This window comes from Pleurodeles waltl, chromosome 10 (genome assembly GCF_031143425.1).
Source record: "Pleurodeles waltl isolate 20211129_DDA chromosome 10, aPleWal1.hap1.20221129, whole genome shotgun sequence".
Lineage (NCBI taxonomy): Eukaryota > Metazoa > Chordata > Amphibia > Caudata > Salamandridae > Pleurodeles > Pleurodeles waltl.
In genome coordinates this window covers 733,588,218-733,612,595 of record NC_090449.1, presented here as the reverse complement: position 1 = coordinate 733,612,595, position 24,378 = coordinate 733,588,218, and positions in this window count along the sequence as shown.

Sequence of the window (24,378 nt, the reverse complement as noted above, 5' to 3'; positions counted from 1 at the left end):
TGATGCAACTAAATTGGGAACAATTAGATTATCTGTGCCCTATGCTTGAACCCCATTGCTTTGAAGCTAATAAATAGACCTGGGGCCTGATTTACAAAGGTAAACTTAAACTTTTATGTAAGTTACCGATTGTTTGCTATTCAGAAAGGGATTTATGTGTAGTATCTTTACGAGTGCAGAGTCTCCCCAAATAAAGAGAGGGCTGTCCTCTCTTACACAAAAGTGGAGGTTTACCTTTGTGAATCAGACCCACTGTGGTGTGGCCATTTCATAAGGTAATATGAGTATTGTATCATTTGTTGTCTTTAATTAAACTAATAAAAGCACTTTAAAAACAAAAAAGATATATTTGGATGTAGCCCTGTGTTGGGTATGGACTTGCAACAATAAGGAATTACAGGGAGTGCAGAATTATTAGGCAAGTTGTATTTTTGAGGATTAATTTTATTATTGAACAACAACCATGTTCTCAATGAACCCAAAAAACTCATTAATATCAAAGCTGAATATTTTTGGAAGTAGTTTTTAGTTTGTTTTTAGTTTTAGCTATGTTAGGGGGATATCTGTGTGTGCAGGTGACTATTACTGTGCATAATTATTAGGCAACTTAACAAAAAAAAAATATATACCCATTTCAATTATTTATTATTACCAGTGAAAGCAATATAACATCTCTACATTCACAAATATACATTTCTGACATTCAAAAACAAAACAAAAACAAATCAGTGACCAATATAGCCACCTTTCTTTGCAAGGACACTCAAAAGCCTGCCATCCATGCATTCTGTCAGTGTTTTGATCTGTTCACCATCAACATTGCGTGCAGCAGCAACCACATCCTCCCAGACACTGTTCAGAGAGGTGTACTGTTTTCCCTCCTTGTAAATCTCACATTTGATGATGGACCACAGGTTCTCAATGGGGTTCAGATCAGGTGAACAAGGAGGCCATGTCATTAGATTTCCTTCTTTTATACCCTTTCTTGCCAGCCACGCTGTGGAGTACTTGGACGCATGTGATGGAGCATTGTCCTGCATGAAAATTATGTTTTTCTTGAAGGATGCAGACTTCTTCCTGTACCACTGCTTGAAGAAGGTGTCTTCCAGGAACTGGCAGTAGGACTGGGAGTTGAGCTTGACTCCATCCTCAACCCGAAAAGGCCCCACAAGCTCATCTTTGATGATACCAGCCCAAACCAGTACTCCACCTCCACCTTGCTGGCGTCTGAGTCGGACTGGAGCTCTCTGCCCTTTACCAATCCAGCCACGGGCCATCCATCTGGCCCATCAAGACTCACTCTCATTTCATCAGTCCATAAAACCTTAGAAAAATCAGTCTTGAGATATTTCTTGGCCCAGTCTTGACGTTTCAGCTTGTGTGTCTTGTTCAGTGGTGGTCGTCTTTCAGCCTTTCTTACCTTGGCCATGTCTCTGAGTATTGCACACCTTGTGCTTTTGGGCACTCCAGTGATGTTGCAGCTCTGAAATATGGCCAAACTGGTGGCAAGTGGCATAGTGGCAGCTGCACGCTTGACTTTTCTCAGTTCATGGGCAGTTATTTTGCGCCTTGGTTTTTCCACACGCTTCTTGCGACCCTGTTGACTATTTTGAATGAAACGCTTGATTGTTCGATGATCACGCTTCAGAAGCTTTGCAATTTTAAGAGTGCTGCATCCCTCTGCAAGATATCTCACTATTTTTGACTTTTCGGAGCCTGTCAAGTCCTTCTTTTGACCCATTTTGCCAAAGGAAAGGAAGTTGCCTAATAATTATGCACACCTGATATAGGGTGTTGATGTCATTAGACCACACCCCTTCTCATTACAGAGATGCACATCACCTAATATGCTTAATTGGTAGTAGGCTTTCGAGCCTATACAGCTTGGAGTAAGACAACATGCATAAAGAGGATGATGTGGTCAAAATACTCATTTGCCTAATAATTCTGCACTCCCTGTATAGTAAATAGTAACTTTGAATGTTATGACTTGTGATATTTGGATATTGTGATTTTGTGCGCTATTTGATTCTCAAGTCATCTTGGCAGATGGGCTGCTTTGCCTGGATTTATTGTCAATGGTTATTCTGGTACTGTGGAAAGCAACATGAGATGGATTGGGTTATCTGTTGTCTAAGTAGCAAACCTGAGATGTAGGGTTTTGAGATTGTTGACTGAAGTATATGAAATGAGGTAATCTCAATTGAATATGATAATTGAATACTGTTTTTATCACCATTATCAGAGGATAATTATTCCCCCTTTGAAACCCATTTGAGCAAGATGGTTAGGTTGTGTGGTTTAGTTTCAGTGACCACCACAACAGGGGGGGTTTCATGGGAACTGATACATGTCTGATAATCCAGATTCCAAGACCGGTCCTTGGCCCCTGTAGTGATTTTTCTATGGGATTATATTGGATGATGTTCATGATGGTTTCTGAGGGTGCCGCTGGATTGTTTGACCGGACACATGTTACATATATTTTTGGAGCACAGCGCGCAATCATTACTACATATGATTGGGAATATGTAGGTGATTCATGCTATCAAGATACCAGTGTACTCATTCTTAGTATTTGTCTTAATATGTTTCAGACAATCCTGTGCAGCCAGCCTTATAGACTCTTGCACTGATACGACAAATAGAAGAGATGAAAGAAAAAAAAAATAGTAATAATTTATTCTAATCCAGCAGAACTGCAAATTGAACACAGTCATTATTTGGCAAAATAGCCCTTTGGGCATTTTCAGCACATATTAGGAATCACCACATTCTTATCACCAACTGGATTAGAGTGGGTGATACATTAATATCAAGAGTGCGATTGATGTGTATTGAACCATAGTCTCGTGTCAAATGCACAGATGGAAGCATGAGAGTTGTAGTTATATCCATGATGGGGACTGAGGAGAAACAAACAATTTTAATTGTATAATGTGTGTATGATACTGTCAGGATTGTGAATTACAATTGGATAATGCATTTTTACAGATGTTTTTATAGGTGATTTATTTTTAATTTAACTCCTATTCAGATTGACTTCTAAGAAGTGCGATAAGAGTGTGTGTTTTTACATATTTTATTGGGTTTATAAATTGAGCACTTACTTGATGAAGCATTTTTTATAAGCAGAAACAAGCCTTGTTACACCTCAATGAATGGGTATTTGATGCTTTGGAAAGCTGTTTTTTGCTAGTTGCTTGTTCTCAACACACATACGTACACCCCCCCCCCCCACATACACACATACATATATTACCTACAAGCCGTGGTCACTAGGTAATTATAGTTAGGTCAGCTGTTCCCTAGGAAAAGCATTTTTTGTGTTGCTAATAACTTTAGCACCGTTTGACGAATCTCCACAAAACTTTCTACACACCTGCTACTTTTCGACTAGTTTGTGCATGGAAAGATTTGCGGTGATCTGTGAAAGTGGCGGCTGAGAAAAAAGGGGTCCCTAAACAGAAAATCCTAATGCAGTTTAAAAAAACGTATTTAAGATGGGCTACAGCAAAAACTGTTGAACGGAATTACACCTAATTCGGTGGGAAGATAGATCTTGGTCCACAGATTGTGTTTTACGTGATTTGATGTAAATCTGTTCAGTAAGTTTTTAAAAATTTAAGGGTAAAAATTAATTGTATATCTGGACAGTTAGTTCGGCAAGAGACTCTCGCCGGAGAACCAATCTAAAAATAGAGCATTCTGATTTGCTCAGGGAGCTTTTTTTCACATCCGCCATCTCACTCCTGTGGGAATTAGACTCCTAAAGGAGTGAGCCCTCTGATTGGCTGCCAGCAACATGAGAATAATGTTTGGCAGCTATTACTGGACTCTGGGACATAGTCCCCTGTCCTGAAGTAAAAAAGTAAAAATAGTATGAGGGGATAGAGTAGGGATATCTTGACTTGCTAGGCCCCATGGAGGGGACCCAGACTGACCAAGTCTAGGGCCAAAAGCAAAAAAAACAAATGGCAAAAAATGCTGCTATCCAGCGGGACTCCCGCAGGATCGGAAGGAAAAAAAATAATTAGCCGCCAGGCCACATTTATTATGTTTTTGCCGTGGGCTATATTTATAAAGAGGAGGGGGCTGTGTGGTTCCCCATCCTGAGCCATTTAGGTCCCAGGGAGTCCTCACCTGTGGGGCTGAAATTTGAATGTTAGAGGAGGTGGGCCTCACAACCCCCATCCGTGGGCATTCAGAGGCCCTAGGAAGTCTACCCAGGGCCAAAATTAGTTTATATGGGGAGGGGATCTATGCAGCACCCCTTTCAGAGCCCCCAGGGGTCCTGGTGAGCACAACCCAGGTTCAAATTAGTTTATATAGCAAAGGGGTCCTCACAGCTCCCCTCCTGGACTTTCTAAAGGCCCTGGAAAGCCCACCCCCGGGACAGAACTTTTACAAGCCATTATCCACCTCAGGGAGCCCAACCACAGGGGCGATTACTTTAAGGGAAGGGGGCCATGTGGTCCCCCCATCCCTGAGCCTTCTATGGGCCCAGTGGGCTTGTTAGCTATGTCCTAGCGAGCCCACCCCAGGACATAGCAGTTTTCGTGCCCGCATTGTGTTTCCTCTCACTTGGTCGGAACATTTTTTAATTTCTGCCCAAGCAGGAGCAAACACCAAGTCCGCTCCCAGTGGACGGGAGCTTTGAAAATGCTCCTGCCACTGGGAGCTGACGATTGATATGTTTCCCTCCCCCACTGATGCAGGCAGAGAAACAGATGAATATATTGCTCCCGCCCAAAAGCGTCAGCATGAGAAGCTGCTCCTGACAGGAGGGAGAAATACTGGTTCCTGCTGCACAAGTGGAGCAGGCTCGGGCCATGGGCAGCCTCTAATTTCTTTTTCGTGGGTGCCCTGAGTGGGCAATAGGGCACCCACCTTTAATTGTTAAGGGCACTGGGATATGGGGTCTTCTGGGTGGATAATGGCTCGGGAGGGGGGGCACCAAAGGCTCCCCTATCCCTTATTTGAATAAGTGGACTTGGGTCATGGGGTCCCCAGGGCCTAACAAGGCTCAGCAGGGGAGTTGTGAGGCACCCCTCTGCTTTCATTTTAGTAGTGACCCTGGGGGATGGGGTCCTCAGGGCCAAACAGGGCTGAGGGAGAGGGGACACATGGCCTTCCTCCTCTTTAATTACAGGAAGGAAAGAAATTATTATTTTATTTGTTAATAAAAACCATAACATGATTCATCATCGTTACATCATACAAAAACCTTTTAACTACAGTCAACAGAAGTTCGTAATCGGTGCAATAAACGTAATAGTCTCTTTTGGCTCAAATGAACCATATTAAAAAACATTTAAAATGAAAGGTTATTAAATCCATGATAGAATATGTATTCACTCCTGTAGTGAAGTTGTCATCCAAGAAGGGATTCAAGTTGACACAAGTAGATTGATTTGATGTAGGTTTATTTCCAGTTAGATGCATAAAAGAAACTTCATCCACCACCAAGTACAGACCCTTCCTTCACCACCCTCTCTGCTTTCCTGACTCTCTCACATTCCATATTCCAGAGAGTCTAAGAACATTAAGGAGAGCAGGGGGAGCAGTGGGAGAAACCAACTAAGATAAATACATAACTAAGAGAAACACTATACATATAAAGGAAAACCATGCTGAGATAAATACAATAAATAAACATAGAGAAGACCACACTATCTTCCCCCTAAATTATAAAAGAAAACATATATAATTACACCTTCACAACTCTATTCAAATTCCAAATACGCCCATCATCCACTTTTATAGCACCTTTGAACACCTTGGTAACTTTAAAGATTTTACTGTAATGAGAAAAAGTTGCACAATTTCTTTTTGGTAACTTGATTTTAACAGAATCACCGACTGCAACAACAAGAGGTTTGACTGCTTTACGAAGATCATATGTCAATTTCCTTTTTTCCTGTAAAATCTTGTCATTGGTTACAGCTAGTTCCTTAATTTTCTTGTGGTCCAACTCTTTACCAACATATTCATTCACCCATGAAGGATTTATGCTTGTATTCGGCACTCTTTTTTTGAACAATACAAATGGAGATTGGCCAGTACTGGAATGCGGCGTATATCTATAACTCTCAACTTTAGATTTAACAGCTTCTATCCAAGTACGCCCTGTTAATCTTGCCACTTGAATAGTTTCCTTCAGCGTCCTGTTAAAGCGCTCAACCATACCATTAGTTTCAGGATGATATAGGGCACTTTTCTTATGTAATATACCTCTAGATGCTAAAAACTCGTACATGTGCTTAGAGGTGAATTGAACACCATTATCAGTAATAATGCATTTGGGATATCCTTCTCTAGAAAATACTCCTGAAAGAAAATTAGTAATTGACTGAGAAGTTATGTCTGAGGTAATCAAAATTTCCGGCCAACGAGACAACATGTCCATTATAACAACAATGTACTTGGAAACTGAACCGCACACAACAGGACCCATAATATCCATTGCAACATCCTCCCACACTTCATTAGGAATTTTCCTGATTTCTAATGGACGTGACCTACATTTGAGAGTTTTATCAGCATATTTGCATTCCACACAATCGCGAACAACTCTTTCTATCGCTAAATCCATTCTCGGCCACCAATAAAATTCTCTTAACCTTTCTTTTGTCTTGCAAATACCATGATGACCCAAATGAGCTAGATGTAACAACCTTTCTCGTAAACCAGATGGAGGTACTAATCTTCCACTCCTAAAAACCAAACCATTCTCAACTGAAAGTTCATTCCAAATTTTTTTATACACATTCTCTTCATCACAGTCAGCAGGAACACGATTAGATTCAATCAAATCCTTTACCCGTTTTAAACTGGTATCATTACTAAACTCCGTTAACCACTCATCTTCCGTGATACAACCATCAGTCAAGATACATATTTTCACATTCTCATCCACCCACCATGTGCTACAATCTGTATCTTGGTCCCAACCAAAAGATCTTAGCCTTGATAAACAGTCGGCTGTGCGATTCTCGCATCCCGGGACATATTTGACAGAAAACTGAAAGTCTTGTAGACCAACAATCCACTTGCAAATACGTGAAGAGATACAGTCTAGCCCCTTCTTATCAAAAATTTCTTGTAGAGGTTTATGATCAGATTGCACAACAAAACTAGATCCCCACAAAAACTGTTTAAATTTCTTTATAGCCCAGTATATAGCTAGTGCTTCTTTTTCAATGGTGGAATACCTTGACTCCGCACCCCTTAATGACCTGGAAGCAAATGCAATCGTAACATCCTTACCATCATACTTTTGCTTGAGAACACTTCCTAAACCCTTATCCGAAGCGTCAGTTATAATCCAACAGGGAAACCCTGGGCGAAAACTGTTGAGAGATTGAGCAGAGGATAGCGCATTCTTTAAATCCTCAAATTCTTTCTTGCAGGTATCAGACCATACAAAATCAACACCTTTCTTAAGCAATTCTCTAATGCAGCAAGACCTACTGGCAAAATTGGAAATAAATTTGGAATAAAATTCCGCCATGCCTAAAAAAACTTGCACATCTTCTCTTTTAACAGGATCCGCAAAATTAACAACAGTCTTAACTAAATCCTCTTTAGGTTTAACACCTTGAGAAGAAATCACATGCCCCAAATACGTGATATCTGAACATGCAAACTTACATTTTTCTCCTTTGAGTGTGATTCCCTTACTACGAAAAATTTTCAGGACTTCCCTAACTTTGGAAAGATGTTGCTCAAGCATATTAGAAAAAACAAGAACATCATCTTGAAAAAATCTAACACCATCAATTTTCCCAAGAATATGATACATTAGTCTTTGGAATACAGAAGCAGCAGAGCACAACCCAAATGGCATCCTATTAAACTTGAACACACCAAAGGGAGTGATGAATGATGTCAGCAATTTAGATTCTTCACACAATTGAACTTGATGATAGGCTGAACTCAAATCTAATGTTGTGAAATATTTAGCCTCTCCTAAAAGACAGACCATTTCATTGATGTTAGGTAATGGAAATCTGTCCTCAATCACAGCTTTATTGAGCTGTCTAAGGTCCACACAAAGTCTAATATCCCCCGATTTCTTCACCGCAACAACAATGGGGGCAACCCATTGTGCAGCCTCAACTTCTTCAATGATGCCTTCAGATTGTAACCTTTGCAGTTCAGACTTAACCTTATCTTGCAGGGTGAAAGGAATTTTCCTTACTTTACACGCTACAGGCCTGACACCTTCCTTAAGACAAATGCGATGTTTGTATCCTGTAATGCACCCCACTTTAGATGTAAATACATCAGAGAATTCACCAATGATGTCGTCTTTGATACTGCAAACATTTTGAACTAACACCTGAGGAATAGAATTGGGATTTAATATAATTCCAAGCATTTTCTGATGTGGCCAACTCAGAATTGTGTCACCAATAATTGGAACATATATTTTCCCCGTAATTGTGTTTCCTTTAAAGGTTATGGTAGCTTCAAAGTAACCCTTGAGCTCAATAGGTTTTCCGCCATAACTGTAAGGGATGATATCAGGATCCAGTAGAGAAACCTTTCCCATAAAATGCTTATTGAAATCCGAAACTGATACTAAGGAAAGTTTCGCGCCTGAATCCATCATCATAGAAATAGATGTTCCATTGACATCCACAAAATCCGAAGGGTACTGACAAATATCATTTGCTACACAATTAACATCATAAATAATCTGAAGAACAAAATCTCGATCGTCATTGCAATCAATTTCCTGCACTTTAACTTTAGACTTATAAGATGATTTGCAATACTTAGCAAAATGTCCCTTCTTGGAACATTTGTTACAAGTAACTTGAATAGCAGGACAGTCTTTACTATTAGCTAAGTGAGCTGTAGAACCACACCTAAAACACATAAGTTTTGCTCTAATGTTTGCTTGAAACTTGTTATTAATTTTTGTATCTAGAGCTTGAACTTCCATAGAAACGCCCTTGGATTTCCTCAAATTTTCAATACAGGACATCGAGTGTTCAACTTGCTTAGCAATGAATAACACTTCATCTAGTGATGGATCATTTTTGACCCATAATGCTTCCCTTATTTTGTCACATTTACACTCAAGCATAAATTGATCTCTAATACGCTCTTCTAAATTTTCTCCGAAGTTACATGATGAGGCTAGTTTGCGTAGAGCTGTGACGAAAACTTCAATTGATTCCTCATCCATCTGCTTACGTTTCCCAAAATAGTAACGTTGTAAAATAATTGAAACTTTAGGAAGAAAGTGATTGTCCAGTCTAAGAATAGTGGAATCAAATTCATTCAGAGAGTTGTCACCTTCCGCACCATCAGATGTTGTTATTGCAGGTAAAGTTTCCAATATTTCCTGACCCTCTGCACCAAGACAATGTTGTAGAACAGAAGTCTTTCTTTCAGAGGAAAGGTTGCTGCCACAGACGCGCATGTAAGTCAGAAAAACCTTTTTCCATTTTTGCCACGGTATAGGAGGTTCTCCAGGAAGAACAAGAAAAAATGGTGGAGGTGTAATGTTCTGCATTACAAAATAATGATATAACACAAAAAAAAATAAAGAAGTGCCACCTAAATTACATAAAATATCCTCGAAACATTAAATCGTAACAATGACCAAAGTAGAACAGACCAACATTGTTTCCAAGAAAATAACCATTGTAAAATATAAATATAACAGACAGGTTAAAACTATACTCTTTGTATAATAGATCGCATTAAGAAGAAAAAAAAAAAATATACAAATGTGCGTGTCAACAATACATTTTCATATTCTCCTTTTTGAGCGTAATTCCCTTGAATGAGGCCCGGTAAACAGATAGCATGTGTTCCTTTGAGCGCGGCAGAAAACGAAAACGAAAAGCAGCAGAGCGCGTGTTTCCAATTCTGTTGAGTGCGGCCGGGTGGACACACAGCGCGCGTTCCTTTGAGCGCGGCTGGGAGCGAAAAGCACGCGTTCACGTTGCTGTGGCAACACTGTCAAAGCAGCAGAGCGCGCGTCTCCAGACAGTTGGCAAACGCGCTTGTTTATAAATAAACACGATCATGAACAAAAAGCTATGTGGCTCAAAAATGGTTGGAAAAAATATATGAGCCACAGAAAATGAAAGAAAAAAAAATGACAGTACCTTTTTTTTTTCTTTAACGCTCGAAACCGAATAAATAAAGGTGTTTCCTTTAAAGGTTATGGTAGCTTCAAAGTAACCCTTGAGCTCAATAGGTTTTCCGCCATAACTGTAAGGGATGATATCAGGATCCAGTAGAGAAACCTTTCCCATAAAATGCTTATTGAAATCCGAAACTGATACTAAGGAAAGTTTCGCGCCTGAATCCATCATCATAGAAATAGATGTTCCATTGACATCCACAAAATCCGAAGGGTACTGACAAATATCATTTGCTACACAATTAACATCATAAATAATCTGAAGAACAAAATCTCGATCGTCATTGGTGAATTCTCTGATGTATTTACATCTAAAGTGGGGTGCATTACAGGATACAAACATCGCATTTGTCTTAAGGAAGGTGTCAGGCCTGTAGCGTGTAAAGTAAGGAAAATTCCTTTCACCCTGCAAGATAAGGTTAAGTCTGAACTGCAAAGGTTACAATCTGAAGGCATCATTGAAGAAGTTGAGGCTGCACAATGGGTTGCCCCCATTGTTGTTGCGGTGAAGAAATCGGGGGATATTAGACTTTGTGTGGACCTTAGACAGCTCAATAAAGCTGTGATTGAGGACAGATTTCCATTACCTAACATCAATGAAATGGTCTGTCTTTTAGGAGAGGCTAAATATTTCACAACATTAGATTTGAGTTCAGCCTATCATCAAGTTCAATTGTGTGAAGAATCTAAATTGCTGACATCATTCATCACTCCCTTTGGTGTGTTCAAGTTTAATAGGATGCCATTTGGGTTGTGCTCTGCTGCTTCTGTATTCCAAAGACTAATGTATCATATTCTTGGGAAAATTGATGGTGTTAGATTTTTTCAAGATGATGTTCTTGTTTTTTCTAATACGCTTGAGCAACATCTTTCCAAAGTTAGGGAACCCTGAAAATTTTTCGTAGTAAGGGAATCACACTCAAAGGAGAAAAATGTAAGTTTGCATGTTCAGATATCACGTATTTGGGGCATGTGATTTCTTCTCAAGGTGTTAACCCTAAAGAGGATTTAGTTAAGACTGTTGTTAATTTTGCGGATCCTGTTAAAAGAGAAGATGTGCAAGTTTTTTTAGGCATGGCGGAATTTTATTCCAAATTTATTTCCAATTTTGCCAGTAGGTCTTGCTGCATTAGAGAATTGCTTAAGAAAGGTGTTGATTTTGTATGGTCTGATACCTGCAAGAAAGAATTTGAGGATTTAAAGAATGCGCTATCCTCTGCTCAATCTCTCAACAGTTTTCGCCCAGGGTTTCCCTGTTGGATTATAACTGACGCTTCGGATAAGGGTTTAGGAAGTGTTCTCAAGCAAAAGTATGATGGTAAGGATGTTACGATTGCATTTGCTTCCAGGTCATTAAGGGGTGCGGAGTCAAGGTATTCCACCATTGAAAAAGAAGCACTAGCTATATACTGGGCTATAAAGAAATGTAAACAGTTTTTGTGGGGATCTAGTTTTGTTGTGCAATCTGATCATAAACCTCTACAAGAAATTTTTGATAAGAAGGGGCTAGACTGTATCTCTTCACGTATTTGCAAGTGGATTGTTGGTCTACAAGACTTTCAGTTTTCTGTCAAATATGTCCCGGGATGCGAGAATCGCACAGCCGACTGTTTATCAAGGCTAAGATCTTTTGGTTGGGACCAAGATACAGATTGTAGCACATGGTGGGTGGATGAGAATGTGAAAGTATGTATCTTGACTGATGGTTGTATCACGGAAGATGAGTGGTTAACGGAGTTTAGTAATGATACCAGTTTAAAACGGGTAAAGGATTTGATTGAATCTAATCGTGTTCCTGCTGACTGTGATGAAGAGAATGTGTATAAAAAAATTTGGAATGAACTTTCAGTTGAGAATGGTTTGGTTTTTAGGAGTGGAAGATTAGTACCTCCATCTGGTTTACGAGAAAGGTTGTTACATCTAGCTCATTTGGGTCATCATGGTATTTGCAAGACAAAAGAAAGGTTAAGAGAATTTTATTGGTGGCCGAGAATGGATTTAGCGATAGAAAGAGTTGTTCGCGATTGTGTGGAATGCAAATATGCTGATAAAACTCTCAAATGTAGGTCACGTCCATTAGAAATCAGGAAAATTCCTAATGAAGTGTGGGAGGATGTTGCAATGGATATTATGGGTCCTGTTGTGTGCGGTTCAGTTTCCAAGTACATTGTTGTTATAATGGACATGTTGTCTCGTTGGCCGGAAATTTTGATTACCTCAGACATAACTTCTCAGTCAATTACTAATTTTCTTTCAGGAGTATTTTCGAGAGAAGGATATCCCAAATGCATTATTACTGATAATGGTGTTCAATTCACCTCTAAGCACATGTACGAGTTTTTAGCATCTAGAGGTATATTACATAAGAAAAGTGCCCTATATCATCCTGAAACTAATGGTATGGTTGAGCGCTTTAACAGGACGCTGAAGGAAACTATTCAAGTGGCAAGATTAACAGGGCGTACTTGGATAGAAGCTGTTAAATCTAAAGTTGAGAGTTATAGATATACGCCGCATTCCAGTACTGGCCAATCTCCATTTGTATTGTTCAAAAAAAGAGTGCCGAATACAAGCATAAATCCTTCATGGGTGAATGAATATGTTGGTAAAGAGTTGGACCACAAGAAAATTAAGGGGAGCAGTGGGAGAAACCAACTAAGATAAATACATAACTAAGAGAAACACTATACATATAAAGGAAAACCATGCTGAGATAAATACAATAAATAAACATAGAGAACACCACAACTCCCCTGAGCAATTCTGACCAATGAGCGTAGCCATTTTTCTAGCCTTAACTAGGAAAGGCTGGATGGGTATTGGATAGATACAGCTTATCAATGGCTTGCGCACTAAATGGGTCTTCACTTGGCAAAAATTTAAGATAAGATTTTTGGTGGGGCGGTTGGGAACATAACAAATTCCAAATATTGGACCAACCTGATGTTCAATCCTACATTTCTTGGGTTGAGTGCCTCAATTAGGACCAGTCTGCATGTTCTAACCCCTAATGCATTTAATTCCTTTTTCAGCATTTGTCTTCTATAATTAGCCAGGGTTGGACATAGGCATACTACATGCCCCAAAGTTTCCGCCGTAAAATGACATAAGCAGCATTCCAGGTTGCGTCTTTGTGAGACCAGCCTCCATTTTGTCATGAGGTCTGAGGTTGGCAGGTCACCCAGTCTTAGCCTTTAAAAATGTAGCTTGATTTTCAGAGAGTAAGAAGCAGCCAGCAATGGGGATTCATTAGGTGTTTTATATGACTTTAGGACCAGCCACTCGTGGGATCTTTTGTCCAGTTCCTCCCTGTCTTCTAGCCAGCTACAGAGTTTGCAAGCTTTCCTTTTGGAGCATGACACATTTTATAACAGCACTTGATAAAAGCCGCGGGACGGGCTGGTGTCTGCTTTATAAGCATAAACTCCAGTCTCACCTAGGCCGGTGACACCGGTGATGCCGGTCCAGGTAACTGGAATACCCGCTTGTAGGCCCTTACCAAGACTTTATCTAAGAGGGCTACTTTCATGCCCCCATTATCTTGGTTCAATATGCAAGCATTGGTAGCAATTTTGCTTTCATTACAGCTGTCAGAGGTTTCATTGTGTTTCCTCAAGTGTTATTTGCTAGGGTTCTAAAGGCATAGGTGAGTGCTTGTGCCTTGGTTTTTATCACTTTTTTATGGGACGCATAATTGCCTCTTACATCTATCAGAATCTATGTTTTTTTCATTCAAATACCATTTACGTTGATTAAGGGATCTCTGGTTGAGGAATAACATTTTTGTTTTACTTTGATTTATTTCCAGTTGTTCGTTAGTTCTTGCATACTCCCGCCCACACCCCTCTCCTCCCCCATCCAGGCTTTTCAACAATTTCTGCATACCAATATTCTGGTGTTACTGAGTAATAACAGGTCATCTGAATATAGCATGTGTGATAGTTGATGACTACCAAGAGTGGGTGAGTGGGCGGGCAGATTATTTAGCATCATAGAGAGGTCTGCTATCCAAAGGTTAAAGAGAATTGATGCCAGGACGCAGCCTTGTTTCAAACCAGCTATTGTTTTAACTGCCCTCGATAAATGAGCGCCATCTCCAAGTTTCACCTTCACCCAGGTATCGGAGTAGAGCAGTCTAATGGCATTTAAAATAGCGGAAGGCAACCCCTATTGCTGTAATTTTGCCCACGGTTTATGGTGGGGTCGAATGCAGCTTTGAAAAGCAACAAAGGACAGTTATGTGGGTGTGCCCCTAGCTGTTGCTTTATTAATAATCAATCTCAATGCCATAAGGTTTGTTGCAGTACTCTTAATGAAACTGCTTTTATTCATGGGCAATATGTTATTATCTATAACCCACGATTCTAAGTGCTGCAGCAAGCATACCAAGAAATACTTAAGATCTATATCTAAGAGGGCAATCAGTCTGTAGTTGGTTGGCAATGAGGCTCCCTTGTAAATAGGATGGATTATTGAACCCTTCAAGCTTGCCAGAATAGTGCCTGATGATGAAACATGATTAAACATTGCAGCCAGAAAATCTGCCTATCTTTGTGTTGCCTGTTTGAATAGTGCTTGTGGCAGACCATTGGGCCCGGGAGCACAGTCGATTTGTGAGTTCCCGATGATCCTTGTTTTCTCGGGCACCGTAAATATCAATGTTGACAAAACGTCGGGGGCCCCAGTGACCGTATCCCGCTGGGCCTGCGTCGCTCCTCCAATGGTCATTTCTCTAAAATTAGACATTAGGTAATCAATCCATGCTCCCTCTGTTATACTGGCATTGTGGGCTGCTTTTTGCCCCTTTTCAATGGAGTTAATCAGTTTCCAGAAACGTTATGAGTCTCGTAATTCTGCTGCATAATGCAGTTTGGCCCATAGCATTTCCTGATGGCATTTCCTAAAGGACCATATTTCCTCTTTCAGGTGCTTCCTTTGCTCTCAAAGGGTACTTATTAGTGATTTATCATCAGCGTGCTTACGCAATTGCCTCAATAACCTGCCCACCGTTGCTTTCCTTATACGGATTGGTCTTGGCAGGTGAATGCCGTTGCGATGCCTCAGTTGAGCTCCCTTTTTTGTTTTTTCCTGGGGGCCATGGCTTCCAAGTTCCTTGACAAAGACCTCCCCAGCCCTTGTCAGATTGGGAGGGTCCATAACCGGGGATTCAAGCTTGGACCAAGCCGTCTCTGCTTGGTTGGATGACCATTTCAATCGTTTAAGATTTTCAGTGCCGATCTCCCCTTTGAGACATGCCACTTTCTCCAGCATACATACCTTTGTTTGAATCTTAATTGACTGTGATTTGTGGCCGCTTTCCCCAAGGTCCAAAATCTTAAATTCTACCACAAATTTGTATAATGATGGATTGACTAATATGTAATCTAAGTAGCATACCTTTTTTTCTGAGAATCTAGTCCATGCAGGTGGGGTGTCAGTCCGACTCCTCCGTCCATTTAGCATGAATAGGCTGACAGACTCACTGATCTTTATTAATTCTTCTCCGATCTTATTTTTCCTTATGTTCACTGGGACACTTTGACTTGGAATGGCTGGTACTGTTTGAAAATATGTTCCTACTTGGATTATGAAGCTGGTTAAAATCACCCGAAATAAACCAGTGTGCCGGATGTATTGTGCTTTTTATGTGCACCAGATGCTTTATCACATTGTCGGCTTCGGCTGATTTCTTTTTTGGGTTAATATATATGCTGATTAATATCACTGGTTCATGTATAGTTTTTCCTCAACCATCTAATCGGACCAGTTGAAACAGTAAATCTCCCCCATTAAATTCAGATGTTTTAGCAAGAATGCTTGTGCTGACATATCGCTAAGCCCCCCTTTCCCTTCCTGCCCTGCTGCTTTTTACTGCTGATTTAGTCAATTCTATATAGCCAATCAGAGGGGTGGACATTTGGGCCCATGATTCCTGTATCATTATAATGTCATATGAGCCCAAAACTTGGCTTATTGCTGGATCTCCCATTATTGCCTGCAGTCCTCTTATGTTCCAAAGGCATATGGTCAGTGCCCCTTGCAAGAGCTGTTCGGATGCTGTTCAGCTGTTGCAGACCCTTCCTGAGGATAATGCTGAGGGCAGCCAACTCCAGTTAATTGAAAACAAAAACAGCTGTGGGAGATGGGGTTCCCAGGGCCTCACAAGGCTGGGGAGGCGCACAACCTTCCTAAGCTTTAATTTTTGTGGATGGGGTCCCCAAGACCTCATAAGGCTCAGGGAGGGTGTCCATGCACCCCCCTCCCTGTTCATAAAAAAAAAGGCACTGTGGGATGGGGTCCACAGGGCCTCCCCATTTATGTAAAAAAAACTGTTTTTGTTTGGTATCATTAATGTTTTGAACTAACAGAAACAAAAGACATTCACCAGTTATAGTTAGCACAGCTAACCATAACTTGTGCCCATCATGCACTGCTTATGTCTTCATATATCAAATCACTCATGACCTGTTCTATGATATCATTTATGACATCACTGACGACATCTCTAATTAAATCCTTGATAACATCACTGATGACATCACAGATGACATCTCAAATTAAATCCTTGATAACTTCACTGATGACATTATTGATGACATCATCCAAGCTTTATTTGTACATATTGCTCTATAAGTGGGTTTAGTATTAAAGCTTTGAAAGTAAGTGCAACATAGCTCAGAATAATATGAAGGATCATTACTGCTACCATTCATACAACCCCATAGATAAAGCAAGCTAGTGTTATGTGCAGCACTGACCATATAACATAGACTACCTGAATTTATGTTGACTATAAACCACAGATGAAAGTGTAACCTATCCTGCACACAATGTTCAATCTGTATACAATTATTGAAAGAAAACCAAGTTCCTCCAGATACTGAAGTCCTGTTTTATAACTAATGCCGTACTACTAATGGTAGACTGTGCCTGTATCAAACGCCTGACAGTCACTGATTGTACATTGAGAACAGGAGTTGATATGAGTAGCAAAATGGGTACCATAAACAGTGTTCACTCTATGGAGAGAGTTTACTCCGTAGCACACTGTTTGCAGACCGTGAAAGTCTCATGAGAAATGCACCACTGAGTATTAAAAGTTTTCCACTAAGAACACAGTACACTCTATGCAAAATGTGTCCAAAGAGTGACTATTCACTTAAAATTACCATGGTCTAAAGGTGCTAAAGAACATACTACCTACAGCCATCAAACTGTGGTGCAAACTTTACACATAGCCCATTTTCATAAGCAAAACAAGCATAGGTTAATACCTGGTGAACACAGTCTTCTGTGTTAAGTAGAAACTGTCAGGTTGAGACGATTCTGTCTAATAACTCAAGGTTACTTACAATATTTAATATGCAGTACGTAGAATCATTGTCCAGCTGGAAACCTTTTCTCAGTACCACAAAACTTGTGTGGAACTTAAGTAAAGCAAGTCATCAATTGTCACCTGCATACAATTACTCTTCAATACAAATATTTATAACATGTTCAATACCTCCACATGCCTATGGTGCATTAGGAGCACATGTGTTTTGTATACACTGATTAGCTGGTCACAGGCTGTACAAAATGACATGGAAAAGTAACCCGCCACTATCGAAACTATAAAACAAACTAACACACTCATTGTATGATGTCATCAGTGATTTCATCAATGATGTAATTTGAGATGTAATCAGTGATGTCATAAATGATGTAAGAGGACATGTTATGAGTGATGTAAAATGTAAGGTCATAAGCAGTGCATTGCGGGGGCTCTGCTAACTATAGCAGGTTAATTTCCATGTTATTTTTAGTTAAAGATGTTAATGCTGTCACTGACAAATTCACCTACTTGTAACATTACTTCAACCTTTGTTTATTTTTGTTAATTTGTATTTTTTTAAACAAAAACAGAACTACAAATATAACTATAATATTACTTTAACCTTTGTTTTTTCAGTGAATGTGAATATATATATATATATATATATATATATATATATATATATATATATGCATCAAACATAAAAACACGGTTCATCACAAGGTACTCCAAAGAAATCGGTTTATTTGCATATCACTGAAGCATTTCAGCCAAAGCCTTGATCACAAGACCACAACACTGTGACAAATCACCTTAAATTGTGCATAGACATAGAAGAAAGATAACACATCTTTCCCTGGGTACATAAAAACTGTTGGACATCTTAAGACAGAGGCAAAAGAACACCTAATATAAATACAATAATTGGGACTAAGTGCCATGCCATAGCCAATAGAAAGCCTACAGTAATAAGATTACAGTTCAGGAGACAGAAATGACATCTCCGATAACAATATAAAAAACAGAGCAAGGAATGTCACTCAAATTAAATCATTTTGACATAGTTCAACAAAGGTAACGAGTGAATTACCCATTATGGCACCAACCACTACACCTGTTGGGGTATAAAAAGGTGATGCATATTACACATGCAGTGTATAATTAGCATAGGAGTGTCATAGGCAGGAGTGAAACAGACAGTAATGGGAAAATTCCCCTAAGAAATACAAAGTACCCATAGTATGAATCATGTCGTAATAGCAATAGTGCCCAAGTGGGCTGTAAATCTTCACATAATAATGCGAAAATTAAGTACCCATAGTATGAGTATGTCAGAATAGCAATGTAGCCCTAGAGGGCTGGACACATTGTATCAGCATAGGATGGGTCATCCTAAGAAAATAAATGGCTAGCGCATAATATAAAAATCTTAAACAAATACTGCCCAAGTGGGATGGTGTCAGGCTACAAAGGTAAGACTTGGAGTAAGTATCCAAGAGCAGGTGTAACAATGGCAACAAATCTCCCAAAGGTTCCAAACAAACAGGTAAACAAAAATACTGTGTGTACCTCCTATTTGAGGGAGAAGTTGTGGGACCCACCTCCAATTCTCTCTGCGTATGAAAATAATACAAAAGCAAAACAACTATCAGAAGTGCAAAATACCCATGTAAAACCATTTATTAATCTGTGCATCCAAAGTGAAAAAGAGAGAAGAAAATTATATCAGTTGAATTTTACCTACGGACCCCATAGGGGAGAGAAAAAGTAGGGAGATCCAGCCTGGATGAGCATCACCGTACCTCAAGCAAAGAATCCCTTCCTTTTCTCTTGAAACATAAAAAGAAGGGAAATGTGAAGGAAAAAATGGATTAAAACACTATAGTCATCAGATATAATAACTAGAACTGGACCTACTGAGCAGGCAGAATGTGACTGAAGAAACAATAGACATGCAGTAAGGAAACAGTAGAAAAGGAACTATGTCTCATGCAATGAATGTTAAGCTCTTCTTCAGTGTTCCACCCATTGGGAATTTTAGTACCAAGTTCAATTAGCCATCTAGACACTTCTTGTCTTAGTTTAAGTTCCCTGCCCCCCCAACCACCCCAACCACAAGGGGGAGCCTGTTCAATGGCAAAATATGAAAGGAGATTCCTGTTGTGGAAAAAATAAGAGCAGAATGCCTTGCCATGGGATAGTGCATATCCCCTTTGTCAATAGCATGCATGTGATCCAATATTCACTTTTTAACAACCTGAATGGTGCTACATATGTACCACTTCTTAAAGGGCACTCCAAACCATAGATGATTTACTGTGTGTTACAGGTTACGAACTAGCTGATCCCTCTTACCCCTCTGCCATCCGGTACTGGATGAAATCTTCTGCTGGGGCTATTATTACAAGCCTTACAATTTTTGCAAGGATGAAAGCCACTAAGCTACTGTTCCTTAGAGGTCCTAGTAGTAATGTCAGTCTTGACTAGGAAGTCCCTCTGGTGTGTCCCTCTTTTAAAGGCAAAAATAGCATTTTCTTGAATTAAAGGGGTTTAAGTGAAATCAGCGGTCAGAATATTTCCGTGTTTCTTGACTATGTTGGAAACATTTTGGTGGCCATACTGTATGTGGTAGTGAGTCTAGTGGTGGCATTGTTCTATGCAATGGTTCTGGCGGTTCTTTGAACAGAATGTTATCTCTAGTGAGTGCTCTGATATGTTTCTTGGCTTTGGCTCTGTTAAGAACCCAGTCTGTTCTCTGTTTGATGCATCTGAATTGTTGCCAAGTTTGCTCCCTTGATTGATGTTTATCCTCCCATGAGGTTGCAGTGTATGAATGTATGTATATATATATACATATATATATATATATATATATATATATATATATATATATATATATATATATATATATGTATACACTACCTACTGGTGGTCTCCAGTGGGTAGTTATATAGTTAGGACCATTTTTCCATTGAAAAAGGTTTTGACTTGCCTATATCTCTGCCGCCGTTTGACGAATCTTCACACTAAATTGTCCAAAAAAAGTGTTCCATTGAATCTTGTTGTACCTGGGAAGTTTTGGGGTAATCCATCAAGCAGGGGCTGAGAATAAAAAGTGGGGGGGTCAAAAAATTTGTGTTTCTAATTATAATTCCCATAGGAATTTTAGACGCAACTACAGCCTGGACCACTGGACGGAATTGCACCAAATTTGGCAGAACGGTAGCTCTTATTCCAGAAAGAATACTTTTAGTTATTTAGTTTAAATCCAGTCAGTACTTTTTGAAATATTAAATGAAAACTAAATATAGATATCTGGAGGTGTGAAGGGTTCGTAAATATTAATAATGAGCTCATGTAGGGAAATGCAGAGTTCTAATTGGCTGCCAACACTTCAACCAGGAAGTGTTCGCAGCCATCTTGGGATTCGCATTCAGCCAAGTCCCACAAAAAAAAGGTCAAAGAAAAGGGGCCAGGGTAGGGACACCCTGACCCCTTAGCCCTGGTGCTAGGGTCCCAGAGGGACCTCCCCAGGGTAAAAACGCATTTAAAAAAAGAACATGCACTAAATTTGTGGGTGATCTGCAAATCTTTGGCAAAAATGTTTAAAAGGAACAAGCACGGTCTCCTGCACTTATTTTTAAGAAGCCCTGGGAGGGACAGGTCCTGGTTGCATTTAAAGTTTGAATGCGGGGGCGCCCGGCCCCACCACAGCCCCGGGGACCGCCACCTCCCTGGGGCTACCATCTAATTCAACACGGGGCCACCCGGCTCCCCAAAGCCCCCCCAGGGACCCCACCCTCCCCGGGGCTATCATCTAATTAAACGCGGGGCCTCCTGGTCCCCCAAAGCCCCGGGGACCAAAACCTCGCTGGGGCTAATGTCCAATTAAACAAGCAAGGATGCACCCCCCCCCCCCCCCCACAGCCCCAGGACTCACATTTTTTTTAATATACAAAACCATAGAAATTCACATGATATAGTTAGAGTTAGAGTTATCTCAAGTAACTATAACTTGTGCCCTAAGGTAACTATAACTCACGCCGTCCCCATACATTGCTAATTACCTCACAAATTAAGGCACTCATGACATCTTTGATAACATCATTGATAATGTCACTGTAACATCTGCACACAACTTTTCAGTCATTGTATTATACATATGGATGTGTGCACACATGCAGGTGTGTGAGATTTTTTGTGATTAAGGCCCATAGTGTACAGAGGAGCCCGAACCTGGGTGGGATTCATCAGAGAGACTAGGAGTGAATCCGGAAAAAAGACAGAAAATGCAACGGCAAATACAACAAAAATGCACTGCAAAGGTAAAAGAAGGTGAGGTGTGCTTGTAACAAAATATTGATACAGCATGGATCCTCGAAGTATGGCCAGCAGACCGCATGCGGCCCCCCTGAGCTTTACACGCAGCCTCCTAGGCAACGGGAGCACTAGGCAGCTGTTTACTCGACTCAGCCCTAACAATAAAAAAATATTAAATAGACAATTTTTTATTTGCCACTTAATAGGTATTAAAGAAAGGAAGTAACTAGGGAGACATGTGCTTAACTTTAAAAACACCTTCATTTTTAAAGACATCTTGCAGCAAAAGTGTAAAAATATGACAGTCTCTTCAAAATTCAAAAAGTGTACTTAGTTAACAAAAACTTTTCACCTTAGTACAAGCTATTTTATCAGTGCATTGAGAAGTGTTCATTTATAAACATGAATTCTTTCCCCTACCCTGACAACAATGCCAATAGTAACATAAAGAGGCAAATCAGTTGATATGTTCACTTTTTGAGTGGCCTGGGTTCCTATTATACATAAACAACAAAGGTTATTAAATTAAACACTGGAGCAGGTTTTATACAGCGCACACCATGAAATCATGTGTTTCGATGTCTACTTATATCTGATAATAATGAAGAAAAAGGAGGCAAAGTGAAATTAAACAATTATCTAGGCTCACACAATTTGGAAAAGAGGGGAAGCCAGGATTAATCCCAGAATTCATGGTTTCACATTGTTGAGCCCTGCCAGTAGATGTAGATCCTTCGCTTCGCCTACACCTACCTTATCACAAATGCGCCCAACTCCCGTGCATCAATGCAGCCCCGGGCACATCACAGACCAAACTTTTTGGCCCCTGATAAAATATTTGCGAGTACCTAGGAGCTAGAGGCTCCCCAATTTCAGAGCGCTGACTTCTCAAGGTAACTTTTTTCGATGCTCTCGGCAATGTACATTTTTGATGCTCTCCCTCACCATCTTTGGGTAACAATGTAGGTTATACCCTCTTTGCATAGAATAATGAGAGTCGCCCTCCCCTCACACCCCCTCTTGCTGGCATAGCGCTATGCGACCATCACTGACCACCTCAGTGGCCCAGGTCTAGAACAGAAATCGTTAACATTTCATATAAACCTTGTAGTTAATTTTAAAGTTCGAGAGGATGAATTTCTGCTTCAGTGAGGAAGCGCATATTTGTTGCATCTGGCAGCGATCACCGCAGCACTGATGTCATCGCCCATTTTCCTGGTGCGATGGTGCATACAAGGCTTGGCACAGGGCACCATCACCCTTATGTAAACCTCCAATTCATGTTAATTCCTGAAAATTGGTTTAGCAACAGAAAAAACATCTCACGCTGGCAACTGTCGACGCAGTGGCGTAGAAAAAGTTGCATTGACCCTAGTGCAAGCAACGAAAATGCCCAGCCCCTCTCTACTCTACAGTGGTCTCCTACGCATCTGGGACCCGGTGCCAAGGCTTTAAGTGGGACGAGTCCTTCCTGGTCTCAGACCTGGAAGTAATTAACACTTGACCATGAAACGGGCCCATATCGGGCCTTCTACTCATGACTCAAGCTTCAAAGGAAAAAACACTGATCTATTTGTGAACTACGACTGTAAAAAAAAACGTCAGCTATGCAGTTCCTGTGCACCCTTCGCGTCTTACTTAATTTTGATTTCTTTAAGGGTGTTTGATTTTTACAGGATGTTATGTCATTTTTTCATACAGCATATGGTCGCCTCTAGATCTATGTGAGTTCAGGTTGAGGGTGGGAGTTTAGAATAGGCCACGATTGAGAGCACTGGGGTTGAGTCTGGAAGCCGTGCACGTTTCTCACAGTGCTTCTCAGTGAGCCTTAAAAGTGTTGGGAACGCATGCACATCCAAGCCTTGGCCTCTCTGCTGGGCGCAAACCGCAAGAGTCAAGTGTACCAATTCTAATTGTGATTCTGTGCAAAGCGAATGTGTGTGAAAAATTGACAGGGATAATGTAAAAGACAACGCATTGGTTACAAGGGAATCATCAGTGTGTTGTCTCTAGGGGGTGATGAAGTGAAGGAAATGCAAGGAAGTACCTGCAGGAGAGAGTGAAAAGAAGATGCTGAAGAGGAACAAGACGAGGTTAGAGATGTACAGATGGAGGATTGTGATGTGGGGAGAAAAAGGGTGAACATTTTTAACCCACTGAGAGTCTTTCGAACGAAGTTGTTCAAAGGAAACAATGAGAGTGATTAAGATATGAGACACTCCGAAGAACACTAGCCCTTCCACAGATCTTAGCAGTAATTAATTCAGTCTCATATTTTCAAAATATAAACAACTTCTAAATATTTACAAAATCATTGTTACTCATTTAGCTGCCACTGCAAATAATAATTGCCAAAACCAAGATGCCTGGCTTGTTCTAGTTACATGTCTGTTATTGTGTGACATGGCTGGATGCAACAGAAAGCTCACACAGAAGTACCAAAATAATGTTTGAGTGGCTCACCATGGGGAGTATAGAATTTGACTTTAAATTTTTGAAACCACACCCTTCTTTGCATATGTTATGCCTCTCAGAAAGGCTTTCTAAATACACTTCTTAGGCCAAGCCCCTTTTG